A 23,378-nucleotide genomic window follows, 5' to 3' on the forward strand; every position below is an offset into this window, starting at 1 on the left:
CGTCCAAAAGACGCGGTAGGCAGTCCCCTCGTGCACCACATTAAAATTGCCCTCTGTCGTCTCCTCCCGCACCAGCCGGACAAAGAGCTGGCGGCGGAAGGAGAACACATGGCGCAGGCTGTTCTCCCTGAGGCCGAGCGGTATGGGGTTGATCCCCGACCTTACCTCCCCCAGTTGGTGTAGGTGAGGGAGGAGGAGCTCAGCGGGAACAAAGGGCGGGACGTTTGAAATGATGACCCTCTGCGCGGTGGCCTCGAGAGGGTCCACCGGCAGGAACGTCTCGCCCACCGTGAGCCCCTTTTCGAGGGCCAGGGACACCGCCCGCTCCGACCCCAGGAAAAATACAGCCTTCCCAGACATCTTGGAGGCTGCGACAATGGCCGAGGGGCCGACTACCCCAGCCATCGCCAGCACGCACTCCTCAATGCTCATTGTGGGGTGAGTGTAGCTCTTGACCCCGTGTTTTTTTGTTATCAGTCTGAATGGTGGCAGGGCAGCAGGAGGCGCAGGAGGCGCCGTGGATGTGGACGCCGCCTGCGCATATGTCCTAGCTGGCCCTGCCACCGGCGTAGATGGGGTCGCCATCACGGGGTCCCTTTAAGGGCTACACCCACCCCAAAGTCACAGGCCTTAATGGTCTTTAATTGGCCTCGTTGGTTTTTTGAGCAGAGGAGCTCTTAATGGGGCACACCTCTCCCCTAGTTAACGAATGGGGAGGGGCCTTGCTCCCTCTGCTCAGTTGTCTTAATTGTTTTTACAATTAGGAGGAAAGGGCTCTCAGAGAGAGAGGGGAGAGACAGAGAGAGAGAGAAAGAGAGCGGGGGGTGGGAAAGAGGGAAGCTGCGAGGGCAGGTCTCCCCTCACAGCGATGGGTGGGTGTTTCTTGGGGTGCACTCCCCAGATGGCAAAAAACACAGTCTTTGTAGAATGGTCTTCGGGTGGGGGGAGAAGATGTCTTCACCTGGGGTAGCTGGAGCCACCCAGGCACACACTCCCAACGATGTTTAATAGGGTAATTAGTACAACTTCAGCCAGGTAGCTCCAGCTATCCCAGGCTAGGCAATGGGGGAGGGGTGCTTCAGTGGTGTGTGGGGCCTAGCTGTAAGCAAGCCCCCCACACATACTTCCACACACACACACCCGCTGCGATGTTCCGGCCCTCGAAAGGTCTTCTTTCCTCCCCCCACCGATACAACAAAGTCTTTCGGGGAATGCACTAAAACACACCCACCTGTCGAAGATTGTCGAAATGGCTCTCCCTCCTTCCACACTGGATGGTGTTTTCTCAGGATGTTCTTTTCCCCCTCTCTCCAACTCTCTGTAGTAGCAATAAATGATAAATTTTCTGCTCTCCTCCTCTCCCTCTGGACGTTGAATGTGTAGTAAGCCAGCCCTCTCCTCCTCTTCCTGGGCTGTTCTCAGGGTTCACTCCAGGCTTTCGAGACAGGAGCTTCAGCAGGGAGTTCCTTCTCTCTCAGCAGCACAGCTCCAACTGAATAGGCCACGCCTCCAAAGCTCCACCATTGGTCCACAGAACTCTTTTTTGGGAGAAAATTAAAACATGAAATCATTAAATCGTGTCCCCCCGATCTGGGGGGCGCACCAAACATTTCCAAGGCCCTTGTTTTGTGTTTTTTGTTTTGGTTTTTTTTAAAGTTTTTTTTTGGGCACTAAAATCATATATTTTTCCTCCAAGTGCCCCCAATAAAAGGGGAGGGGGACACTAAAAACACCGGCAATTAAAACAAATGAAACTTTAAAACATAAAATCAAATTAAAATTTGGTTGCCGGGCGTGATGATGCACTCCAGTCCCTCCGGTGCCCACCTCTCGCGGAAGGCCGCGAGCGTACCGGTGGACACAGCATGCTCCATCTCCAAGGACACCCTGGCGCGGATGTACGCGCGGAAGAGAGGCAGGCAGTCAGGTTGAACGACCCCCTCGACCGCCCGCTGCCTGGACCGGCTGATGGTACCCTTGGCCGTGCCCAGGAGCAGTCCTACGAGGAGGCCCTCGGACCTACCCGCTCCCCTCCGCACAGGTTGCCCAAAGATCAGGAGTGTGGGACTGAAGTGCAGCCAGAATTTCAGGAGCAACCCCTTTAAATAATAAAACAGGGGCTGCAACCTCGTGCATTCAGTAAAAACATGGAACGCGGACTCTTCCAGACCGCAGAAATTGCAGGCGGCCTGGGAGCCCGTGAACCGGCTTAAAAATTTATTGCACGGCACTGCTCTGTGCACCACCCTCCAGGTAGAGTGCCCTCCATCGGGGACCCCCGCCTCCTCCGGACGGCAAGATGGTACGCCATGGCGTGTCCGGACGGCAGGCGAGGATGGCAAAGTTGAGAGTGTGCAGGAGCAGCCCGTACAGGAAACCCCTCCGCGCGGAACTGAAAGGCACGGAGGGGATTTACTCGAGGCGGCTCAAGTTGTGAGGCGCCGGCTCCCGAGGGAGGTTCCGGGGTTTGGCGCGGATGAGGAATTCCATCGGACGGGGGTCAGTTCGGACGGGATCTCCCCACGTGCTTGAGCCTCCTCGATGCACCTAACAGAGTCAGGGCCCAGAGCTGTTTTTAGCGACTCGATGGCATCGGCCGCGCGGCGGACGTTGGCGGAATTTAGGCACCGCGCCAGCATGTCTGGCACCATCCAGCCCGCTCCTCCGCCATCGAGCAGGTCCCTGACCCTGGTCATCTCACCAGCCACAGCCCTCTCATCCGACCGCCACCTAAAACCTCGGTCGTGGGAGGTACGGATTCCCGAGCAGCGGCTCCTGCAGGACAGCCGCCACTCCAGCCGGTGGAGAACTGCGCTTGGTGGAGACTTTGTTCCAGACCCTGGTGAGTTCCTTGTAAAAGACAGGCAGCTCCTGGAAGGCGGTCCTGACGCCCCCCAAGCTCACAACCAGGAGCTGCGTGTCGTAGTTGAGGCCGTGCTGCTGGCGGAAGTTATACGTCGCCAGAGCACGCCACCTAGGAGGGAGCTCGATGTAAAGGTATCTCTGCAGGGTCTGAAGACGGAAAGTCGCGAGCTGGGTGCTGACACACACCAACGACTGACCGCCCTCCCCAAGCGGGAGCCTCAAGACCGCGGCAGAGATCCAGTGCTTCCTGTTGTTCCAGAAGAAGTCCACCAGCTTCTTCTGTATCTTGGTGACAAACGCAGGGGGAGGGGTCAAAGTGACCAGCCGGTACCACAACATGGCGGCCACCAGCTGGTTTATGACTAGCGCTCGACCCCTGTAGGACAGCACTCGGAGCAGTCCTGTCCAGCGCCCTAGGCGAGCGCTAACCTTGGCCTCCAGCTCTTGCCAGTTCACCGGCCAGGCTTCCTCGTCGGGGCTAAGGTAGACTCACAGACAGAGGAGATGGGTCGTGCTCCAGGCAAAAAGCCTGAGCTCCTCCGGCAGGGAGTCCACCCGCCACTGACCCACCAGAAGTCCGGAACATTTCTCCCAGTTGATCCTGGCGGAGGATGCGGCCGAGTAAATCTCCTGGCACTCACGCATCCTCCGCAGGTCAGCAGGATCCTCTACCGCGAGGAGCACGTCATCGGCGTAAGCCGAGAGGACGACCTCCACACCCGGCCCTTGCAGAGCCAGTCCCGTCAACCTCGTCCGCGGGAGGCGCAGGAAAGGCTCCACGCAGATGGCATATAACTGGCCGGACATGGGGCATCCCTGGCACACCCCTCTCCCAAAGCGAAGGGGCGCCATCAAGGATCCGTTAACCTTTATCAGACACTCCGCGGCGGCGTACAAAAGTCGAATCCGGGCGACGAAATGCATCCCGAACCCGAAAGCGCGCAGAGTCCCGAACAGGTAGTCGTGATCCACCCTGTCGAACGCCTTCTCTTGGTCGAGAAATAGGAAGGCGACCGACAGACCAGCCTCCTGGGAATGATGGATGAGGTCCCGGACCAGATGGATGTTATCGTGGATTGTCCGGCCCGGGACCGTGTAGGACTGGTCGGGGTGGATCATGTGGTCCAGCACGGCGCCAAGGCGAGCAGACATCGCCCTGGTGAAGATTTTGTAGTCCGTGCTGAGGAGGGAGACCGGGCGCCAGTTTTTAAGGAGGCGGAGATCGCCCTTCTTAGGCAGCAGGACGATGACTGCCCTGCGCCAAGAGAGGGGCATCTCCCCGGTCACCAGACTTTCCCCCAGGACCCGCGCGTAGTCGCCGCCCAGGACATCCCAGAACGTCCTGTGGAACTCCACGGTCAGCCCGTCCAGCCTTGGGGCTTTTCCCCTCGAGAGCCGGGCGAGGGCGCCGGTCAGCTCCGCCAGGCTTAGCGGAGCTTCCAGATTTTCGCCGCCCTCCGGGCCGACCTTCAGCAGGTCCTCCCACAAAACTCTACGTGCTTCCTCGCTGGACGGCTCCGGAGAGAACAGAGCCCTGTAATATTCAAGGGCCCTGTTGTTGACGCCCTCCGGATCCCAGTCGAGAGAGCCGTCGTCGGCCAGCAGCGTCAAGAGCTGCTTACGGACACTCTGTCTTTTTTCCAGCGAGTAGAAGAAGGGGGAGCCGCGGTCCAGATCCCGCAGGAACCGGATCCGCGACCTCACGAACGCACCTCGGGACCCGACGAGCTGCAGGTCCTTCAGTACGGCCTTCTTCGCTTCGTACACCATCCGCAGGGCCGGGTCCTCGACGACTTGACCGAGACGGGACTCCAGTTTGAGCACCTCTTTTTCTAGGCGCCCGCCTCTTGGTCGACCCCCTCGCAAACTCTTGACAGAAGACGCGGACGTGAGCCTTGCCCATGTCCCACCATAGCCTCAAGGTGGGGAAGCCCCCCTGCTTCCTTCTCCAGTCGGCCCAGAATCGACGGAACGAGTCCTGGAACCGCACGTCCTCCAGCAGCTGGTTGTTAAAATGCCAGTACGCGGACCCCGTCCTCGCGCGGAGCAAAGCGAGCTCCGCCCACACCAGGTGGTGGTCCGAACACGGCACCGGCCGCATGAAGGCCGCCGGGACGCAGAAAACGTACGCCCGAGACACGTAAAGGCGGTTGACTCTGGACTATCCTATTCCAGGCCTCACCCAAGTAAAGGCGCTGGAGTCGGGATGGAGATTTCGCCAGACGTCCACCAAGTCGAAGGACCCGACCAGGTCCCTCAACTTCTCCATCGCCATCACGCTCTGCAGGGCACCGGAGTGGTCCCTCGCCTCGAGGGTGCAGTTAAAATCCCCCCCAAGGACAATGCAATCGCCGACGTCGACGGAGCCAAGAAGAGCGTACACTTCTTCGAAGAAGCGCGTTTGCTGCGGTCCGGGCTGAGGGGCGTACACGTTCACGAGATGGAGCGGCACGTCCCCCAGGCGAACCGTGACGTGCAGCAAGCGGCCTGGCACGGGCTCCTCGACCTCCAAGATCTCCGGCTGAAAATGCGGGCCAACAAGATGGCCACCTCACAAGAAGTGGTAGTGAGGTGGCTCATGCGGACCTCTCCTTGCCATTCCAGGAGCCACGTGGCTTCGTCTCCCGGAACGGTGTGGGTTTCTTGCAGGAAGCACACCGCATATTTCCCCTCCCGCAGCAGCGAAAAATTGTTAAATCTACGGTGTGCCTCTCTGCCGCCGTTGATGTTGAGGCTGGCTATGGTTATCTTCATGACAAAAGCATAGTGCAACCTCTACCTAACCTATTGTGGGGGGGGGAGTGGAGTCGTTTGTTGACCTCCACTCCTTCAGCAGCCCAGCAAGGAACCTTTTGAGCCGGCGCAGCTCAAGGCCTTGCACCTTTGATAAAGGCCCGCCCGCGGCCATGGTTTTAGCGGCGGCGCGGACGGACGCGATGAGCAGCCCCGGCTCGGACCATCTTTCCAGGGCCAGATGGGCTCGGTTGCGGCGACCCTGGCTCTGGACCAAAAAGTCCCGGAGTTCCTTTGCAGGAATGAGGGGGGACTCAGCGGCGGGCACGATGAGATCCACTGCCTCCCTGGCGATGGACTTGAGATCTTCTCCCTCGTCCCCCACCGAGTCCCCTTCCCCCTCCGGGAGGTCGCCGCCAGCAGCCGGCCCGTCGACCGCACGAGGTACGGCAAACGGCCCGGCCGCTCCATCCGGCCCTGGCTCTGCCCCGATCCCACCCCCAGGATCGTCGGCAGAGGAGTCCCCACTGGGTCTTTTAAAAGTGGTGCTGGGTCAGGAAGCGACAGCGGAAGGGGTTCCTCCTCCGCCCCAGGAACCGGGGAACACGGAGAGACCTGGCCAAAGTAATGTTCCAGGTCCTCCAAGTACCTCAGCTCCAACGTCGGGGGCGAGGGTTGTTGTTCTTCCCCTTCCCCGCCGCCACCCCCCGGCCCAGCGTGTACAGAATCGTTAAAATTATTCATAATTTCCATTTCTTCCGGGTCGAGCGACACCCGGGGGAAGTTGGTTAATAGCTGGGCGGGCTCAGGTTCGGTCTTTTCGGCCCCGCCCGCCTCAGTCCCCGGGACGCTCGACCCGGCGGCAATGCATTCCTCCGCTGGCCCCACGCCCCCCACGACAGGCAGATCTTCCACGCCATCCCCGGGAGGCAGAGGCTGGGCAGCCACGACTGTCTCACCCTCCCCGGGGACAGATTCCTCCCGCCTACGGCGCAGTTTGGGGGCACTGGTGGGGGACGCGGGACACACGGCGGGCACCGACTCCTCCGCGGAGGGATGTTGTTCCCCCTTCGCCTCATTGGAGCGGCGCCTCCTTTTGTTCCTGGGGGGGCGCGGAGGCAGGGAGACCTCCATGTCTGCCGAGGCCTCCCGCACCGCCCCCCCCTTTTTCTTATCTTGCCCACGCCCGAGCCCCTCTGCGGTATTGGTCGCCGGTGACGGGGTTGGGCTGAGAGCGGTGTTCAAGCTGTCTGGCGCACTGAGGGGGCCCGCCTCGAGATGTTTCGCCTTCCTCCGCGCCTTCTTTCCGATCGGACGCTCTCCCTCCCCCCCGCTAGAGGCCGTGAAAACAAAGGCCCCCGACGATGCCCGCGCACCTACGGCTCCCGGCACGTGGACGCTACTAGGGGGAGGGGTGGCGGCGGCGCCAGCCTTGGCCCCCTTCAGTGGTTTGGCGGCCTTGGAGGCGGGGCAGTTCTTGCGAACGTGCCCCACCTCCCTACAGGCATGGCACCGCACGCCGTCCGACGTCCAGAAGACGCGGTAGGCAGTCCCCTCGTGCACCACATTAAAGTGCCCTTCTGTCATGTCCTCCCGCGCCAGCCGGACAAAGAGCTGGCGGCGGAAGGAGAACACGTGGCACTGGCTGTTCTCCCTGAGGCCGAGCGGTATGGGGTTGATCCCTGACCTTACCTCCCCCAATTGGTGTAGGTGAGGGAGGAGGAGCTCAGCGGGAACAAAGGGCGGGACGTTTGAAATGATGACCCTCTGCGCAGTGGCCTCGAGAGGGTCCACCGGCAGGAACGTCCCGCCCAACGTGAGCCCCTTTTCGAGGGCCAGGGACACCGCCCGCTCCGACCCCAGGAAGAATACAGCCTTCCCAGACATCTTGGAGGCTGCGACAATGGCCGAGGGGCCGACTACCCCAGCCATCGCCAGCACGCACTCCTCGATGCTCATTTTGGGGTGAGTGTAACTCTTGACCCCGTGTTTTTTTGTTATCAGTCTGAATGGTGGCAGGGCAGCAGGAGGCGCAGGAGGCGCCGTGGATGTGGACGCCACCTGTGCATATGTCCTAGCTGGCCCTGCCACCGGCGTGGATGGGGTAGCCATCACGGGGTCCCTTTAAGGGCTACACCCACCCCAAAGTCACAGGCCCTAATGGTCTTTAATTGGCCTCGTTGGCTTTTTGAGCAGAGGGAGCTCTTAATGGGGCACACCTCTCCCCTAGTTAATGAATGGGGAGGGGCCTTGCTCCCTCTGCTCAGTTGTCTTAATTGTTTTTACAATTAGGAGGAAAGGGCTCTCAGAGAGAGAGGGGAGAGACAGAGAGAGAGAGAAAGAGAGCGGGGGGTGGGAAAGAGGGAAGCTGCGAGGGCAGGTCTCCCCTCACAGCGATGGGTGGGTGTTTCTTGGGGTGCACTCCCCAGATGGCAAAAAACACAGTCTTTGTAGAATGGTCTTCGGGTGGGGGGAGAAGATGTCTTCACCTGGGGTAGCTGGAGCCACCCAGGCACACACTCCCAATGATGTTTAATAGGGTAATTAGTACAACTTCAGCCAGGTAGCTCCAGCTATCCCAGGCTAGGCAATGGGGGAGGGGTGCTTCAGTGGTGTGTGGGGCCTAGCTGTAAGCAAGACCCCCACACACACTTCCACACACACACACCCGCTGCGATGTTCCGGCCCTCGAAAGGTCTTCTTTCCTCCCCCCACCAATACAACAAAGTCTTTCGGGGAATGCACCAAAACACACCCACCTGTCGAAGATTGTCGAAATGGCTCTCCCTCCTTCCACACTGGATGGTGTTTTCTCAGGATGTTCTTTTCCCCCTCTCTCCAACTCTCTGTAGTAGCAATAAATGATAAATTTTCTGCTCTCCTCCTCTCCCTCTGGACGTTGAATGTGTAGTAAGCCAGCCCTCTCCTCCTCTTCCTGGGCTGTTCTCAGGGTTCACTCCAGGCTTTCGAGACAGGAGCTTCAGCAGGGAGTTCCTTCTCTCTCAGCAGCACAGCTCCAACTGAATAGGCCATGCCTCTAAAGCTCCACTATTGGTCCACAGATCCCCTGAAAATAGCAGGCCAGGTGGATAAGGTGGTTAAGAAGGCATGTGGAATGCTTGCCTTTATTGACCGAGGCATAGAATATAAGAGCAGGAAGGTTATGCTTAAATTGTATTATACTTTGGTTAGGCCATAGCTAAAGTACTGCGTGCAATTCTGATCGCCATATTATAGGAAGGACGTGATTGCACTAGAGAGGGTATAGAGGAGATTTACTAGGATGCTGCCTGGAATAGAGAATCTTAGTTATGAAGACAGATTGGATAGACTGGGTTTGTTCCCATTGGAACAGAGGAGGTTGAGAGGAGACCTCATTGAGGTGTACAAAATATTGAGGGGCCTGGACAAAGTGGATAGTAATGGTCTATTTCCATTGGTGGAGGGGTCTATTACGAGGGGGCACAGTTTTAAGGTGGTTAGTGGAAGATTTAGAGGGGATTTGAGGGGGGCTTCTTTACGCAGAGGGTTGTGGGGATCTGGAACTCGCTGCCTGGAAGAGTGGTGGATGCAGAAACCCTCACCACTTTTAAGAGATGGTTGGATGGGCACTTAAAGTGCAGTAACCTGCAGGGTTACGGACCTAGACTGGTAATTGGGATTAGACTGGATGACTTTTTGTTGGACGGAGCAGATATAATGGTAAGTACTGCAGGGAATAGATTACAGCCAGAGTTTTGATCGCCTGGATGGGTCGGAGAGGAATTTTCCCAGATTTTTTCTCCCTAAATTGGCCTGGGTTTTTATCTGGTTTTTGCCTCTCCCAGGAGATCACATGGCTCCGGTTGGGGTGGAGTGTAGAATGTTTCAGTATAAGGGGTGTCGCAGTTGTGTGAGGTGGACTGGTTGAGCTGGGTGCTCTTTGCCTTTCCGTCATTGTTCATAGGTTTATATGTAACCTTTAGGCTGCTGACCAAGGACCATGCGGCTCTTTGTCGGCCGGTGCGGACACAATGGGCCGGAATGGTCTCTTTACATGCTGTAAATTTCTGTGTTTCTTTGTTTCTTTGTTTCTATTAAAGGCACAGTTCACTCAAAACACAAGGCAAAGCTGCATGTTTAAACTGGTCTGCATGCCAAACTCCGTCTTTTCACAGAGGACAGTCTCCACTGTTTCAACCAAAATGTCTGCAAGGAAATGACTTGCCTGATCTGAGCAAGCCCTTTTTTTTGCGTTTTCCTGGTTTAAAGCTGACATGATAAATCAGAATGTAAAAGCATATAATATCAGCGCCTTCTTCCCAACACCCTGATACACGGTCTGCCCTGAACAGCAACTTGGGGCAATGCCCGGAACCCTCCCAAGGCCTGCAACCACCCTGTCATCATGTGGGCAGGGCCCAGACCCCCTGTTACCACATGGGCAGGGCCCAGAGCCCCTGTCACCACGTGGGCGGGGCCCAGACCCCTCTCTCACCACGTGGGCGGGGATCAGAGACCCCTGTCACCATGTGGGCGGGTCCCAGTGCCCCCTGTCACTATGTGGGCGGGGCCCAGACCCCTCTGTCACCACGTGGGCGGGGATCAGAGACCCCTGTCACCATGTGGGCGGGACCCAGACCCCTCTGTCACCACATGGTCGGGGCCCAGAGCCCCTGTCACCACGTGGGCGGGTCCCAGACCCCTCTGTCACCACGTGGGCGGGGATCAGAGACCACTGTCACCATGTGGGCGGGGCCCAGTGCCCCCTGTCACCATGTGGGCGGGGCCCAGAGCCCCCTGTCACCACGTAGGCAGGGCGCAGACCCCCTGCAGGCGGGGCCCAGACCCCCTATCACCATGTGGGCGGGGCCCAGACCCCCTGTCACCATGTGGGCGGGGCACAGATCCCAATGTGGGTGGGGCCCAGACCCCCAGTCACCATGTGGGCGGGGCCCAGACCCCCAGTCACCATGTGGGCAGGGCCCAGACCCCCTGTCACCATGTGGGCAGGGCCCAGATCCCCTGTCACCATGTGGGCTCCTGTACTCGAAGCGGTTGGGTGTGATATTGCTGGGGGAGCCCCTTGCCCACATTTCCCATTCTGGGCTTATGCCCCCAGTGCCCCTCTCTGGTTGTTCCTGAGGCCAGTCACTGTGGCATGTAAATGGGAGAAGGGGAGCTTGTGCCAATGGCAGGATTCCCGGGGGATTAACGACCTGTAACCACCGACTGTGTCAGACAAATTACCGGGGCAGTCCTGGGACCTGGGTCCATCCGGACGACAACCCACCACAACACTACACTGAGTGTGCACCAGGATTGGCAGTAGTTCCAAGAGCCAAGTGCCACCATGATTCCTCTGTCACGGTGCAGACTGCTGTCACTTCCTAGCAACTGCTGGGAATGTTTAGTTGCCCTGTCAATGGTTACAGGAATCGATGGCCATATCCCCACCGGCAGGGTGAAGGGAAGGAAGTGAATCAGGCTCTCCTGCTGGATTTGAAAGCTGGTCCAAACATCTTCTACCTGCCTAATGTGTCAGCTGTGGCTTCGTCCGTAGCACTTTTGCCTCTGAGTCAAAGGTCATGGGTTCAAGTCCCACTCCAGAGACTTGAGCACGTAATCCAGGCTGACACTCCCAGTGCAGTGCTGAGGGAGTGCTGCACTGTCAGAGGAGCCGTCTTTCAGGTGACATGTTAAACTGTAGCACTGTCTGCTCTCTCAGGTGGACGTGAAAGATCCCAGGGCATTATTTAAAGAAAAGCAGGGGAGTTCATAGAATCTTACAGCACCAAATGATGCCATTCGGCCCATCGTGTCTGTGCTGGCTCTTTGAAAAAACAATCGGCTTACCCGCTCTTTGCCCACGGCCCTGCAATTCTCCCCTTCAAGAAGTTATCCAATTCCCTTTCAAATGTTGCTGCTGAATTAGCTTCCAACCCCTTCCCCTTTCAGGCAGCGCGTTCCAGATCACAATAACTCGCTGCATTAATAATCTCCCCGCTGGTTCTTCTGTCAATTGCTTTAATTTTGTATCCTCTGGTTACTGATCCTCCTGCCACTGGAAAGAGATTCTCTATCGAGACCTTTCATGGTCTTGAACATATCTATTAAAGCTCCCCTTAGCCTTCTCTGCTCGAAGAAGAACAGCCCCAGCTTCTCCAGGCTCTCCACATAACCCCTCATTCCTGGAACCATTCCAATAAATGTCCTCTGCACCCTCTCCATGGCCTTGATATCCTTCCGAAAGTGCGGTACCCACAATTGGACAGCTGAGATCTAACCAGTGATTTACAAAGGTTTAGCACAATGACCTTGTACTCCATGCTTCTACTGAGAACGCCAAGGGCCCCTTATGCTTTTTTAACAGCCTTTTCAATTTGCCTTGCCATCTTCAAAGACTTGAGCATGTACAACTCACCGTTTGCCAAATTAGTTTAAACCCTCCCCCACAGCACTCGTTATTCTCCCTGCAACAACATTAAGCCCAGCCCCGTGGAGGTGCAACCCATCCATCCTTTACAGGTACCTCCTGCCACAGAACTACTCCCAATGCCCCAGTAATCTGAGGCTTTCCCTCCAGCCACGTGTTAGCCTGTCTCGCCCTTCTATTCCTGTACTCACTGACACGCATGCTATTCAGGAGTGTACCATCTTTGAGCTTCTGATCTTCCCGAGCTCCGGAAAGTCTGACTGTTGGACCTCAATGCTTCTCCTTCCAATGTCATTGGTCCCCACAGGGAGCACAACTTCTGTATGTTCCCTTTCCCCTCACAAAGTGCTCTGCCCCCTCTCAGTGATGTCCCTTACCCTGGCACCAGGACGGAAACACACCATGCAGAACTCACGTCCGCAGTTGCACAAACGCCTGTCCATCCCCCTGACTATCGAATGCCCGATGACCAGGGAATTCCTACACTTTGCTGATCCCTCCTGTGCAGTCATTTGCCCCATGGGGCTGTGGATGTGCTGTAGACTGCACTTCCCCGAGATGTCGTTATCCTCACCGGTATTCAGCGCTCCAGTGCAGCCTTCGGCCGCCTGAGGAAAAGAGTGTTCGAAGACCAGGCCCTCAAATCTGCCACCAAGCTCATGGTCTACAGAGCTGTAGTAATACCCATCCTCCTGTATGGCTCAGAGACATGGACCATGTACAGTAGACACCTCAAGTCGCTGGAGAAATGCCACCAACGTGTCTCCGCAAGATCTTACAAATCCCCTGGGAGGACAGACGCACCAACATCAGCGTTCTTGACCAGGCCAACATCCCCAGCATTGAAGCACTGACCACACTTGATCAGCTCCACTGGGCAGGTCACATTGTTCACATGCCAGACACGAGATTCCCAAATCAAGCGCTCTACTCGGAACTCCTTCACCGCAAACGAGCCAAAGGTGGGCAGCGGAAACGTTACAAGGACGCCCTCAAAGCCTCCCTGATAAAGTGCAACATCCCCACCGACACCTGGGAGTCCCTAGCCAAAGACTGCCCTAAGTGGAGGAAGTGCATCTGGAAGGGCGCTGAGCACCTCGAGTCTCATCACCGAGAGCGTGCAGAAATCAAGCGCAGGCAGCGGAAAGAGCGTGCGTCAAACCAGTCCCACCCACCCCTTCCCTCAACGACTATCTGTTCCACCTGTGACAGGGACTGTGGTTCTCGTATTGGACTGTTCAGACACATAAGTACTCATGTTTAGAGTGGAAGCAAGTCTTCCTCGATCTCGAAGGACTGCCTATGATGATGATGATGATGATCAGCGCTGAAAACCGGTTTGAGCGCGCCCCACTCCCGAAGGACTCTGGTGCGGCCTGCTTCTTCCTACCCTGCCGGGTGGCCACCCACTAACTATCCTCCTGCACTCTCTGTGGCCACGGGGTGACCACCTCCTGGAACGTGTGCTGCGGGAAATTCTCAGCCTCCCACATGCCGTGCCGTGACCCCGGCTGCTCCTCAACCCTGAGAAACAGTAGGCATTTCCTGCACGCGTTTACCCGGACATATGAGGCACCCTGCACTGTGCCGTGTGGGAAGTGCAGGGCATCTGATGTGGGAGTGTGGGTATGGACTGGTTCCTGGGCAGTTCTGGTGGGGTGGGGGATTGTAATGAAGCTGCCACAGTGATGTCTGCAGTGAAGTGAAAGCCTCCCTGATGCTGCTGCAAATGTGGGCCGTAGACTCCAGTCACAGAGCAAACCTTCGAATGTTGCACCCTTGTTCAAAAACACATCCCAAACTAAACCCAGCAACTATAGGCCGGTCAGTTTAACCTCGGTAGTGGGCAAGCTTATAGAAACAATAATCAGGGATAATAATTAACAGTCACTTGGACAAATGAGGATTAATTAAGGAAAGCCAGCAAGGATTTGTTCAAGGAAAATCATGTTTAACCAACTTGATCGAGTTTTGTGATGAGGTAACAGAGAGGGTTGATGAGGGTAATGTGACTAACATAGTGTACATGAATTTCCAAAAGGTGTTCGACAAAGTGCCACATAATAGGCTTGCGGCAAAGTTGAAGCCCATGGAATAAAAGGGACAGTGGCAGCATGGATACAGAATTGCCGAAGTGACAGGAAACAGAGAGTAGTGGTGAACAGTTGTTCTTCGGACTGGAGGAAGGTATACAGTGGTGTTCGCCAGGGGTCCGTACTGGGACCACTGCTTTTCTTGATATATATTAATGACTTGGATGTGGGTGTACAGAGCACCATTGCAAAATTTGCAGATGACACAAATCTTGGAAGTATAGTGAACAATGAGGCGGGGAGTGATAGACTTCAGGAAGATATAGACAGGCTGGTGTAATGGGCGGACATGTGACAGATTAAATTTAATGCAGAAAAGTGCGAAATTATATATTTTGGTTGGAAGAATGAGAAGAGGAAATATAAACTAAAGGGGGTGCATGAACAGAGAGACCGGGGGTATATGTGCATAAATCGTTGAAGGTGGCAGGGCAGGTTGAGAAAGTGGTTAAATAAGCTTACGGGATCCTGGGCTTCATAGATAGAGGTATAGAGTACAAAAGTGTGGAAGTTATGATGAACCTGTATAAAACATTGGTTTGGCCCCAAATGGAGTATTGTGTCCAATTCTGGCACTTTAGGAAGGATGAGAAGGCCTTAGAGAGGGTGCAGAAAATATTTACAAGAATGATTCCAGGGATGAGGGACGTCAGTTACGTGGATAGACTGCAGAAGCTGGGGTTGTTCTCCTTGGAGCAGAGAAGGTTGAGAGGAGATTTGATCGAGGTGTTCAAAATCATGAGGGGTCGGGACAGAGTAGATCGAGAGAAACTGTTCCCATTGGTGGAAGGGTGGAGAACCAGAGGACACAGATTGAAGGTGATTGGCAGAAGGACCAAAGGCGACATAACAAAAAACTTTTTTTACGCAGCGAGTGGTTAGGATCTGGAATGAGGGGGGTGGAGGCAAACTCAGTCACTGCCTCCAATAGGGAGTTGGATAAGAATGTCGAGGAACCAACTAGGGAGCTGGCCATCCTAGACTGGGTGATGTGTAATGAGAAAGGACTAATTAGCAATCTTGTTGTGCGAGGCCCCTTGGGGAAGAGTGACCATAATATGGTAGAATTCTTCATTAAGATGGAGAGTGACACAGTTAATTCAGAAACTAGGGTCCTAAACTTAAGGAAAGGTAACTTCGATGGTTTGAGGAGTGAATTGGCTAGAATAGACTGGCAAATGATACTTAAAGGATTGATGGTGGATAGGCAATAACAAACATTTAAAGATCACATGGATGAACTTCAGCAATTACTCCCTGTCTGGAGTAAAAATAAAATGAAGAAGGTGGCTCAACCGTGGCTAACAAGGGAAATTAAGGATAGTGTTAAATCCAAGGAAGAGGCATATAAATTGGCCAGAAAAAGCAACAAACCTGAGGACTGGGAGAAATTTAGAATTCAGCAGAAGAGGACAAAGGGTTTAATTAGGAGGGGGAAAATAGAGTAAGAGAAGAAGCTTGCCGGGAACATAAAAATTGACTGCAAAAGCTTCTATAGATACGCGAAGAGAAAAAGATTAGTGAAGACAAACGTAGGTCCCTTGCAGTTGGATTCAGGTGAATTTATAATGGGGAACAAAGAAATGACAGACCAATTGAACAAATACTTTGGTTCTGTCTTCAGGAAGGAAGACACAAATAATCTTCCGGAAGTATTAGGGGACCGAGGGTCTAGTGAAAAGGAGGAACTGAAGGATATCCTTATTAGGCGGGAAATTGTGTTAGGGAAATTGATGGGATTGAAGGCCGATAAATCTCTGGGGCCTGATAGTCTGCATCCCAGAGTACTTAAGGAAGTGGCCCTAGAAGTAGTGGATGCATTGGTGATCATTTTCCAACAGCCTATCAACTCTGGATGAGTTCCTATGGACTGGAGGGTAGCTAATGTAACACCACTTTTTAAAAAGGGAGGGAGAGAGAAAACCCTAACCCTAAGTATAGACCGGTTAGCCTGACATCAGTAGTGGGGAAGATGTTGGAATCAATTATTAAGGATGAAATAGCAGCGCATTTGGAAAGCAGTGACAGGATCGGTCCAAGTCAGCATGAATTTATGAAGGGGAAATCATGCTTGACAAATCTTCTGGAATTTCTTGTGGATGTAACCAGTAGAGTGGACAAGGGAGAATTAGTGGATGTGGTGTATTTGGACTTTCAAAAGGCTTTTGACAAGATCCCACACAAGAGATTGGTGTGCAAAATCAAAGCACATGATATTGGGGGTAATGTACTGGCATGGATAGAGAACTGGTTGGCAGACAGGATGCAGAGAGTCGGGATAAACGGATCCTTTTCAGAATAGCAGGCAGTGACTAGTGGAGTGCAGCAGGGCTCAGTGCTGGGACCCCAGCTCTTTACAATATACATCAATGATTTGGATGAAGGAATTGAATGTAATATCTCTAAACTGGATGGTGATGTGAGCTGTGAGGGGGATGCTAGGAGGCTGCAGGGTGACTTGGACAAGTTAGGTGAGTGGGCAAATGCATGGCAGATGCAGTATAATGTGGATAAATGTGAGGGTTATCCACATTGGGGGCAAAAACGCGAAGACAGAATATTATCTGAATGGCGGCAGATTAGGAAAAGGGGAGGTGCAATGAGACCTGGGTGTCATGGTTCATCAGTCATTGAAAGTTGGCATACAGGTACAGCAGGCGGTGAAGAAGGCAAATGGTATGTTGGCCTTCATAGCTAGGGGATTGGAGTATAGGAGCAGGGAGGTTATACTGCAGTTGTACAGGGCCTTGGTGAGGCCTCACCTGGAATATTGTGTTCAGTTTTGGTCTCCTAATCTGAGGAAGGACGTTCTTGCTATTCAGGGAGTGCAGCGAAGGTTCACTAGACTGATTCCCGGGATGGCAGGACTGAAATATGATGAGAGACTGGATCAACTGGGCCTTTATTAGAGATTAGAGATAGTAAGGGGAAAAAGTCACTGGTGGGCGTAGTTTATAGGCCCCCAAATAATAACTTCACGGTGGGGCGGACAATAATCAGGGGAATAATGGAGGCATGTGAAAAAGGAACGGCAGTAATCATGGGGGATTTTAACCCACATATCAATTGGTCAAATCAAATCGCACAGGGTAGCCTTGAGGAGGAATTCATAGAATGCATATAGGATTGTTTCTTAGAACAGTATGTTACAGAACCTACAATCTATCTTAGATCTGGTCCTGTGTAATGAGACAGGAATAATAAACAATCTCCTAGTAAAAGATCCTCTCGGAATGAGTGATCACAGTGTGGTTGAATTTGTAATACAGATTGAGGGTGAGGAACTAGTGTCTCAAATGAGCGTACTATGCTTAAACAAAGGGGACTACAGTGGGATGAGTGCAGAATTGCAGACTGGGAACACAGATTAAACGATGGCAAAATTGAGGAAAAGTGGAGGACTTTTAAGGAGCTCTTTCATAGTGCTCAACAAAAATATATTCCAGTGAAAAAGAAGGGAGGTAAGAGAAGGAATAACCAGCCATGGATAACCAAGGAAAGAAAGGAGAGTATCAAATTAAAAACCAATGCGTATAAGGTGGCCAAGGTCAGTGGGAAACTAGAAGATTGGGAAAATTTTAAACAACAGCAAAGAATGACTAAGAAAGCAATAAAGAAAGGAAAGATAGATTACGAAAGTAAACTTGCGCAAAACATAAAAACAGATAGTAAAAGCTTTTACTGATATATAAAACGGAAAAGAATGACTAAGGTAAATGTTGGTCCCTTAGAAGATGAGAAGGGGGATTTAATAATGGGAAATTTGGAAATGGCTGAGACCTTAAACAATTATTTTGCTTCGGTCTTCACAGTGGAAGACACAAAAACCATGCCAAAGATTGCTGGTCACGGGAATGTGGGAAGGGAGGACCTTGAGACAATCACTATCACTAGGGGGGTAGTGCTGGACAGGCTAATGGGACTCAAGGTAGACAAGTCCCCTGGTCCTGATGAAATGCATCCCAGGGTATTAAAAGAGATGGCGGAAGTTATAGCAAATGCATTCATTATAATCTACCAAAATTCTCTGAACTCTGGGGAGGTACCAGTGGATTGGAAAGCAGCCAATGTAACGCCTCTGTTTAAAAAAGGGGGCAGACAAAAGGCAGATAACTATAGGCCGGTTAGTTTAACATCTGTAGTGGGGAAAATGCTTGAAGCTATCATTAAGAAAGAAATAGCGGGACATCTAGATAGGAATAGTGCAATCAAGCAGACGCAACATGGATTCATGAAAGGGAAATCATGTGTAACTAATTTACTGAAATTCTTTGAGGATATAACGAGCATGATGGATAGAGGTGTACCAATGGATGTGGTGTATTTAGATTTCCAAAAGGCATTCGATAAGGTGCCACACAAAAGGTTACTGCAGGAGATAAAGGTACGCGGAGTCAAAGGAAATGTATTAGCATGGATAGAGAATTGGCTGGCTGGCAGAAAGCAGAGAGTCGGGATAAATGGGTCCTTCTCGGGTTGGAAATCGGTGGTTAGTGGTGTGCCGCAGGGATCGGTGCTGGGACCACAACTGTTTACAATATACATAGATGACCTGGAAGAGGGCTCAGAGTGTAGTGTAAAAAAATTTGCAGATGACACAAAGATTAGTGGGAAAGCGGGTTGTGTAGAGGACACAGAGAGGCTGCAGAGAGATTTAGACAGATTAAGCGAATGGGCTAAGGTTTGGCAGATGGAATACAATGTCGGAAAATGTGAGGTCATCCACCTTGGTAAAAAAAAGTGAAAGGGAATATTATTTGAATGGGGAGAAATTACAACATGCTGCGGTGCAGAGGGACCTGGGGGTCCTTGTGCATGAATCCCAAAAAGTTAGTTTGCAGGTGCAGCAGGTAATCAGGAAGGTGAATGGAATGTTGGCCTTCATTGCGAGAGGGATGGAGTACAAAAGCAGGGAGGTCCTGCTGCAAATGTATAGGGTATTGGTGAGGCTGCACCTGGAGTACTGCGTGCAGTTTTGGTTACCTTACTTAAGGAAGGATATACTAGCTTTGGAGGGGGTACAGAGACGATTCACTAGGCTGATTCCGGAGATGAGGGGGGTTACCTTATGATGATAGATTGAGTGGGTCTTTACTCGTTGGAGTTCAGAAGGATGAGGGGTGATCTTTTAGAAACATTTAAAATAATGAAAGAGATAGACAGGATAGAGGCAGAGAGGTTGTGTCCACTGGTCGGGGAGACTAGAACTAGGGGGCACAGCCTCAAAATATGGGGGAGCCAATTTAAAACTGAGTTGAGAAGGAATTTCTTCTCCCAGAGGGTTGTGAATCTGTGGAATTCTCTGCCCAAGGAAGCAGTTGAGGCTAGCTCATTGAACATATTCAAATCACAGATAGATAGATTTTTAACCAATAAGAGAATTAAGGGTTATGGGGAGCGGGCGGGTAAGTGGAGCTGAGTCCACGGCCAGACCAGCCATGATCTTTTTGAATGGCGGAGCAGGCTCGAGGGGCTAGATGGCCTACTCCTGTTCCTAATTCTTATGTTCTTATGTTCTTATGTTCTAATTAATGTTGGGGAAGTCCAGAACCAGGGGTCACAGTCTAAGGATGGGGGGGTAAGCCATTTAGGACCCAGATGAGGAGAGACTTCTTCACCAAGAGAGTGGTGAACCTGTGGAATTCTCTGCCACAGAAAGTTGTTGATGCCAATTCACTAAATATATTCAAAAAGGATTAAATGTAGTCCTTACTACGGTGGGGATCGGGGGGTATGGCGAGGGGGCAGGAATGGGGTACTGAAGTTGCATGTTCAGCCATGAACTCATTGAATGGCGGTGCAGGCTCGAAGGGCCGAATGGCCGACTCCTGCACCTATTTTCTATGTTTCTATGTTTATACATTGGATTATAGAAGGATGAGAGGGGATCTCATAGAAACATATAAGATTCTGACGGGACGCGACAGGTTAGATGTGGGTAGAATAGTCCCGATGTTGGGGAAGTCCAGAACCAGGGGATACAGTCTTAGGATAAGGGGTAGGCCATTTAGGACTGAGATGAGGAGAAACTTCTTCACTCAGAGAGTTGTTAACCTGTGGAATTCCCTGCCGCAGAGAGTTGTTGATGCCAGTTCATTGGATATATTCAAGAAGGAGTTGGATATGGCCCTTACGGCTAAAGGGATCAAGGGGTATGGAGAGAAAGCAGGAAAGGGGTTACTGAGGGAATGATCAGCCATGATCTTATTGAATGGTGGTGCAGGCTCGAAAAGCCGAATGGCTTACTCCTGCATCTATTTTCTATGTTTCGATGTTTCTATGTTTCCTGAAAAAAAAATATCTGCAGGGCTATGGGGAAAGGGTCGGGAGTGGGACTGGCTGAGGTGTTCTTGCAGAGAGCCGGCACGGGCTCGATGGACCGAATGGCCTCCTTCTGTGCTGTGACCATTCTACGATTCTATGATTCGTAAGACTGCTCACAGAACCTCAATGTATCGGCTTTGACAAACATCCGTCTTTTCAATGATGTCCCCTGAGATCTGCTTAATGTCACTCTGAAACCATGTGGAAGGTGTCAGATCCTCGCCCACTCCCCATTCCCCACTCCCCCATTCCCCACCCACCACTCCCCCACTCCCCACTCCCCACTCCTCCATTCTCCACAAGCCCGCACACCTTCTCCCATCCTCGAGAGGTCAAGAAAGCTGAGCCTCTATCTGGACACCTTGTTCGGCAGGTAGTGTCTTCTGTGAGCTTGACCTCTCCCCACTCCGCTCCCTGTCCCCTCCCTATCCCCTTCCCTGCCTGTTGACTGTAGCAAAAGGTTGTCGTAGCCACCGTGTCACAACCACACCATCGGCCCGATCTCACAGTCTCCGTGATATCACCACCTCCCCTTCTGTCAGACATTGAAGTCCCCACCCAAAGTACATTCTGTTCCCTTGCCACTCTCAGAGCTTCTTCCAAGTGGTGTTCAACATGGAGGAGCACTGATTCATCAGCTGAGGGAGGGCGGGAGGTGGTTGTCATGTATCTCACACTACTGTACATAACTGTATCCCATGACTGTAACTAGAGATGACCTGTAACCACAAGCTTACCTTACCACCAGGGGTGCACTTGTAGGAGACACTGGATATCTGTCCAACACAGGTATATAAGGACAGGTCTCAGGCAAGTGTGGCATTTGAGAGCTGTGTAATAAAGGTGCAGGTCCTGAGTGACCTTGACTTCAGTATGTGCCTCGTGTGAATCTTTCCTGCAGGGACAGGACTTTACAGTGGTAATCAGCAGGAGGTATCCTTGCACATGTTTAACCTGAAGCCATGAAACTTCATGTGGTCAGAGGTCAACGTTGAGGACCCCCCAGGGCCACTCCCTCCCGTCTGCCACTAGCTGGGCTATTTCAGGGGCAGTTAAGTGCCCACCACATTGCCGTGGGTCTGGAGTCACACGTAGGCCCGACTGGGTAAGGACATAAGTGAACCAGATGGGTTTTTACATTACTGATACTAGCTTTCCTCAATTCAAATTCCCAAACTGCCGTGGTGCGATTTGAACTCAAGTTCTCTGGATTACTTGTCCAGCAACATAACCATGACACTGCCATAGCCAGATTGAGTCAATCCTGGGGGTGAGGGGTCACTGAGTGTCAGTCCTGGGTGTGAGAGGTCACTGAGTGTCAGTCCTGGGGGTGAGAGGTCACTGAGTGTCAGTCCTGGTGGGTGAGGGGTCACTGAGTGTCAGTCCTGGGAGTGAGAGGTCACTGAATGTCAGTCCTGGGGGATGAGGGGTCACTGAGTGTCAGTCCTGGGGTGAGGGGTCACTGAATGTCAGTCCTGGGGGTGAGGGGTCACTGAGTGTCAGTCCTGGGGGTGAGGGGTCACTGAGTGTCAGTCCTGAGGGTAAGAGGTCACTGAGTGTCAGTCCTGAGGGTAAGAGGTCACTGAGTGTCAGTCCTAGAGGTGAGGGGTCACTGAGTGTCAGTCCTGGGGTGAGGGGTCACTGAGTGTCAGTCCTAGAGGTGAGGGGTCACTGAGTGTCACAGGCACCCACTTCCCTCAGGCACCCAGTGACAACTGTTGAAAGTTAATTGTTGGGCTGTGCAGTTGGGCTTTTTGCTGAGGATGTGAAAGAGCTCTGTCTATAAATTCCCGTCGGTCCTTTCTGTTCCCTTAAAGGTCCAGCTGTTGCCTGAGTGTCGGCCCTCCTGCTCACTGACCCAACCGGAGCCCAGTGTTGTTGCAGAGAGAGCAACTCCCCTCAAAGGGTTAAGCACCACCGACACAAGCAGCCTGCATTTTGAGGAACTTGTTGGAGTGACACACAGCGCTGTAAATATCTGCAGCGGGTGTAGACTGACAACCTGACCACAATGCAGACTCAGAAATAGAAATTGAGAAGTGAGCCTCAGCGTCTGTGCAGCCGTTGTGTGTCAGACCCTCGCACCATCACACTCACAGCGCAGCGTTGTGCTGCATCGGAAGCAATGCTGAAGCAGGTAAGGTGAAGCAGCACCCGAGGGTGGGGAATGGCGGGGTGCGCATCGAGCTCAGCGCGTGTCCCCGGTTTCTGTAACCCCGGGCCCCCCTCGTATCCTGTAACCCCGGGCCCCCCTCGTATCCTGTAACCCCGGGCCCTCCTCGTATCCTGTAACCCCGGGCCCTCCTCGTATCCTGTAACCCTGCCCCCCCCACCCCCCCGTATCCTATAACCCCGGGCCCCCCTCGTATCCTGTAACCCCGGGCCCCCCTCGTATCCTGTAACCCCGGGCCCCCCTCGTATCCTGTAACCCCGGGCCCCCCTCGTATCCTGTAACCCCGGGCCCTCCTCGTATCCTGTAACCCCGGGCCCGCGCCGCCTCCCCCCCCCCCCCCCCCCCGCCGTATCCTGTAACCCCGGGCCCCCCTCGTATCCTGTAACCCCGGGCCCGCGCCGCCCCCCCCCCCCCCCCCCCCCCCCACCGTATCCTGTAACCCCGGGCCCCCCTCGTATCCTGTAACCCCGGGCCCCCCTCGTATCCTGTAACCCCGGGCCCTCCTCGTATCCTGTAACCCTGCCCCCCCCACCCCCCCGTATCCTGTAACCCCGGGCCCTCCTCGTATCCTGTAACCCCGGGCCCCCCTCGTATCCTGTAACCCTGCCCCCCCCACCCCCCCGTATCCTGTAACCCCGGGCCCTCCTCGTATCCTGTAACCCCGGGCCCCCTCGTATCCTGTAACCCCGGGCCCGCGCCGCCTCCCCCCCCCCCCCCCCCCCGCCGTATCCTGTAACCCCGGGCCCTCCTCGTATCCTGTAACCCTGCCCCCCCC

General features: G+C 53.6%; 1 protein-coding gene across 1 annotated transcript in view; it reads left to right on the forward strand.

Moving 5' to 3' along the window:
* Nucleotides 1-22,412: 22,412 nt before the first annotated feature.
* The window catches only part of LOC139279407 (CYFIP-related Rac1 interactor A-like), a 158,007-nt gene continuing 157,041 nt past the window's right edge, over nt 22,413-23,378 (forward strand). Inside the window, exon 1 of the mRNA XM_070898517.1 lies at nt 22,413-22,567. The gene's annotated coding sequence lies outside the window, so the exon portion shown is untranslated. The remainder of the gene's footprint in view (nt 22,568-23,378) is intronic.

The sequence above is a fragment of the Pristiophorus japonicus genome, chromosome 14 (assembly GCF_044704955.1).
Source record: "Pristiophorus japonicus isolate sPriJap1 chromosome 14, sPriJap1.hap1, whole genome shotgun sequence".
NCBI lineage: Eukaryota > Metazoa > Chordata > Chondrichthyes > Pristiophoridae > Pristiophorus > Pristiophorus japonicus.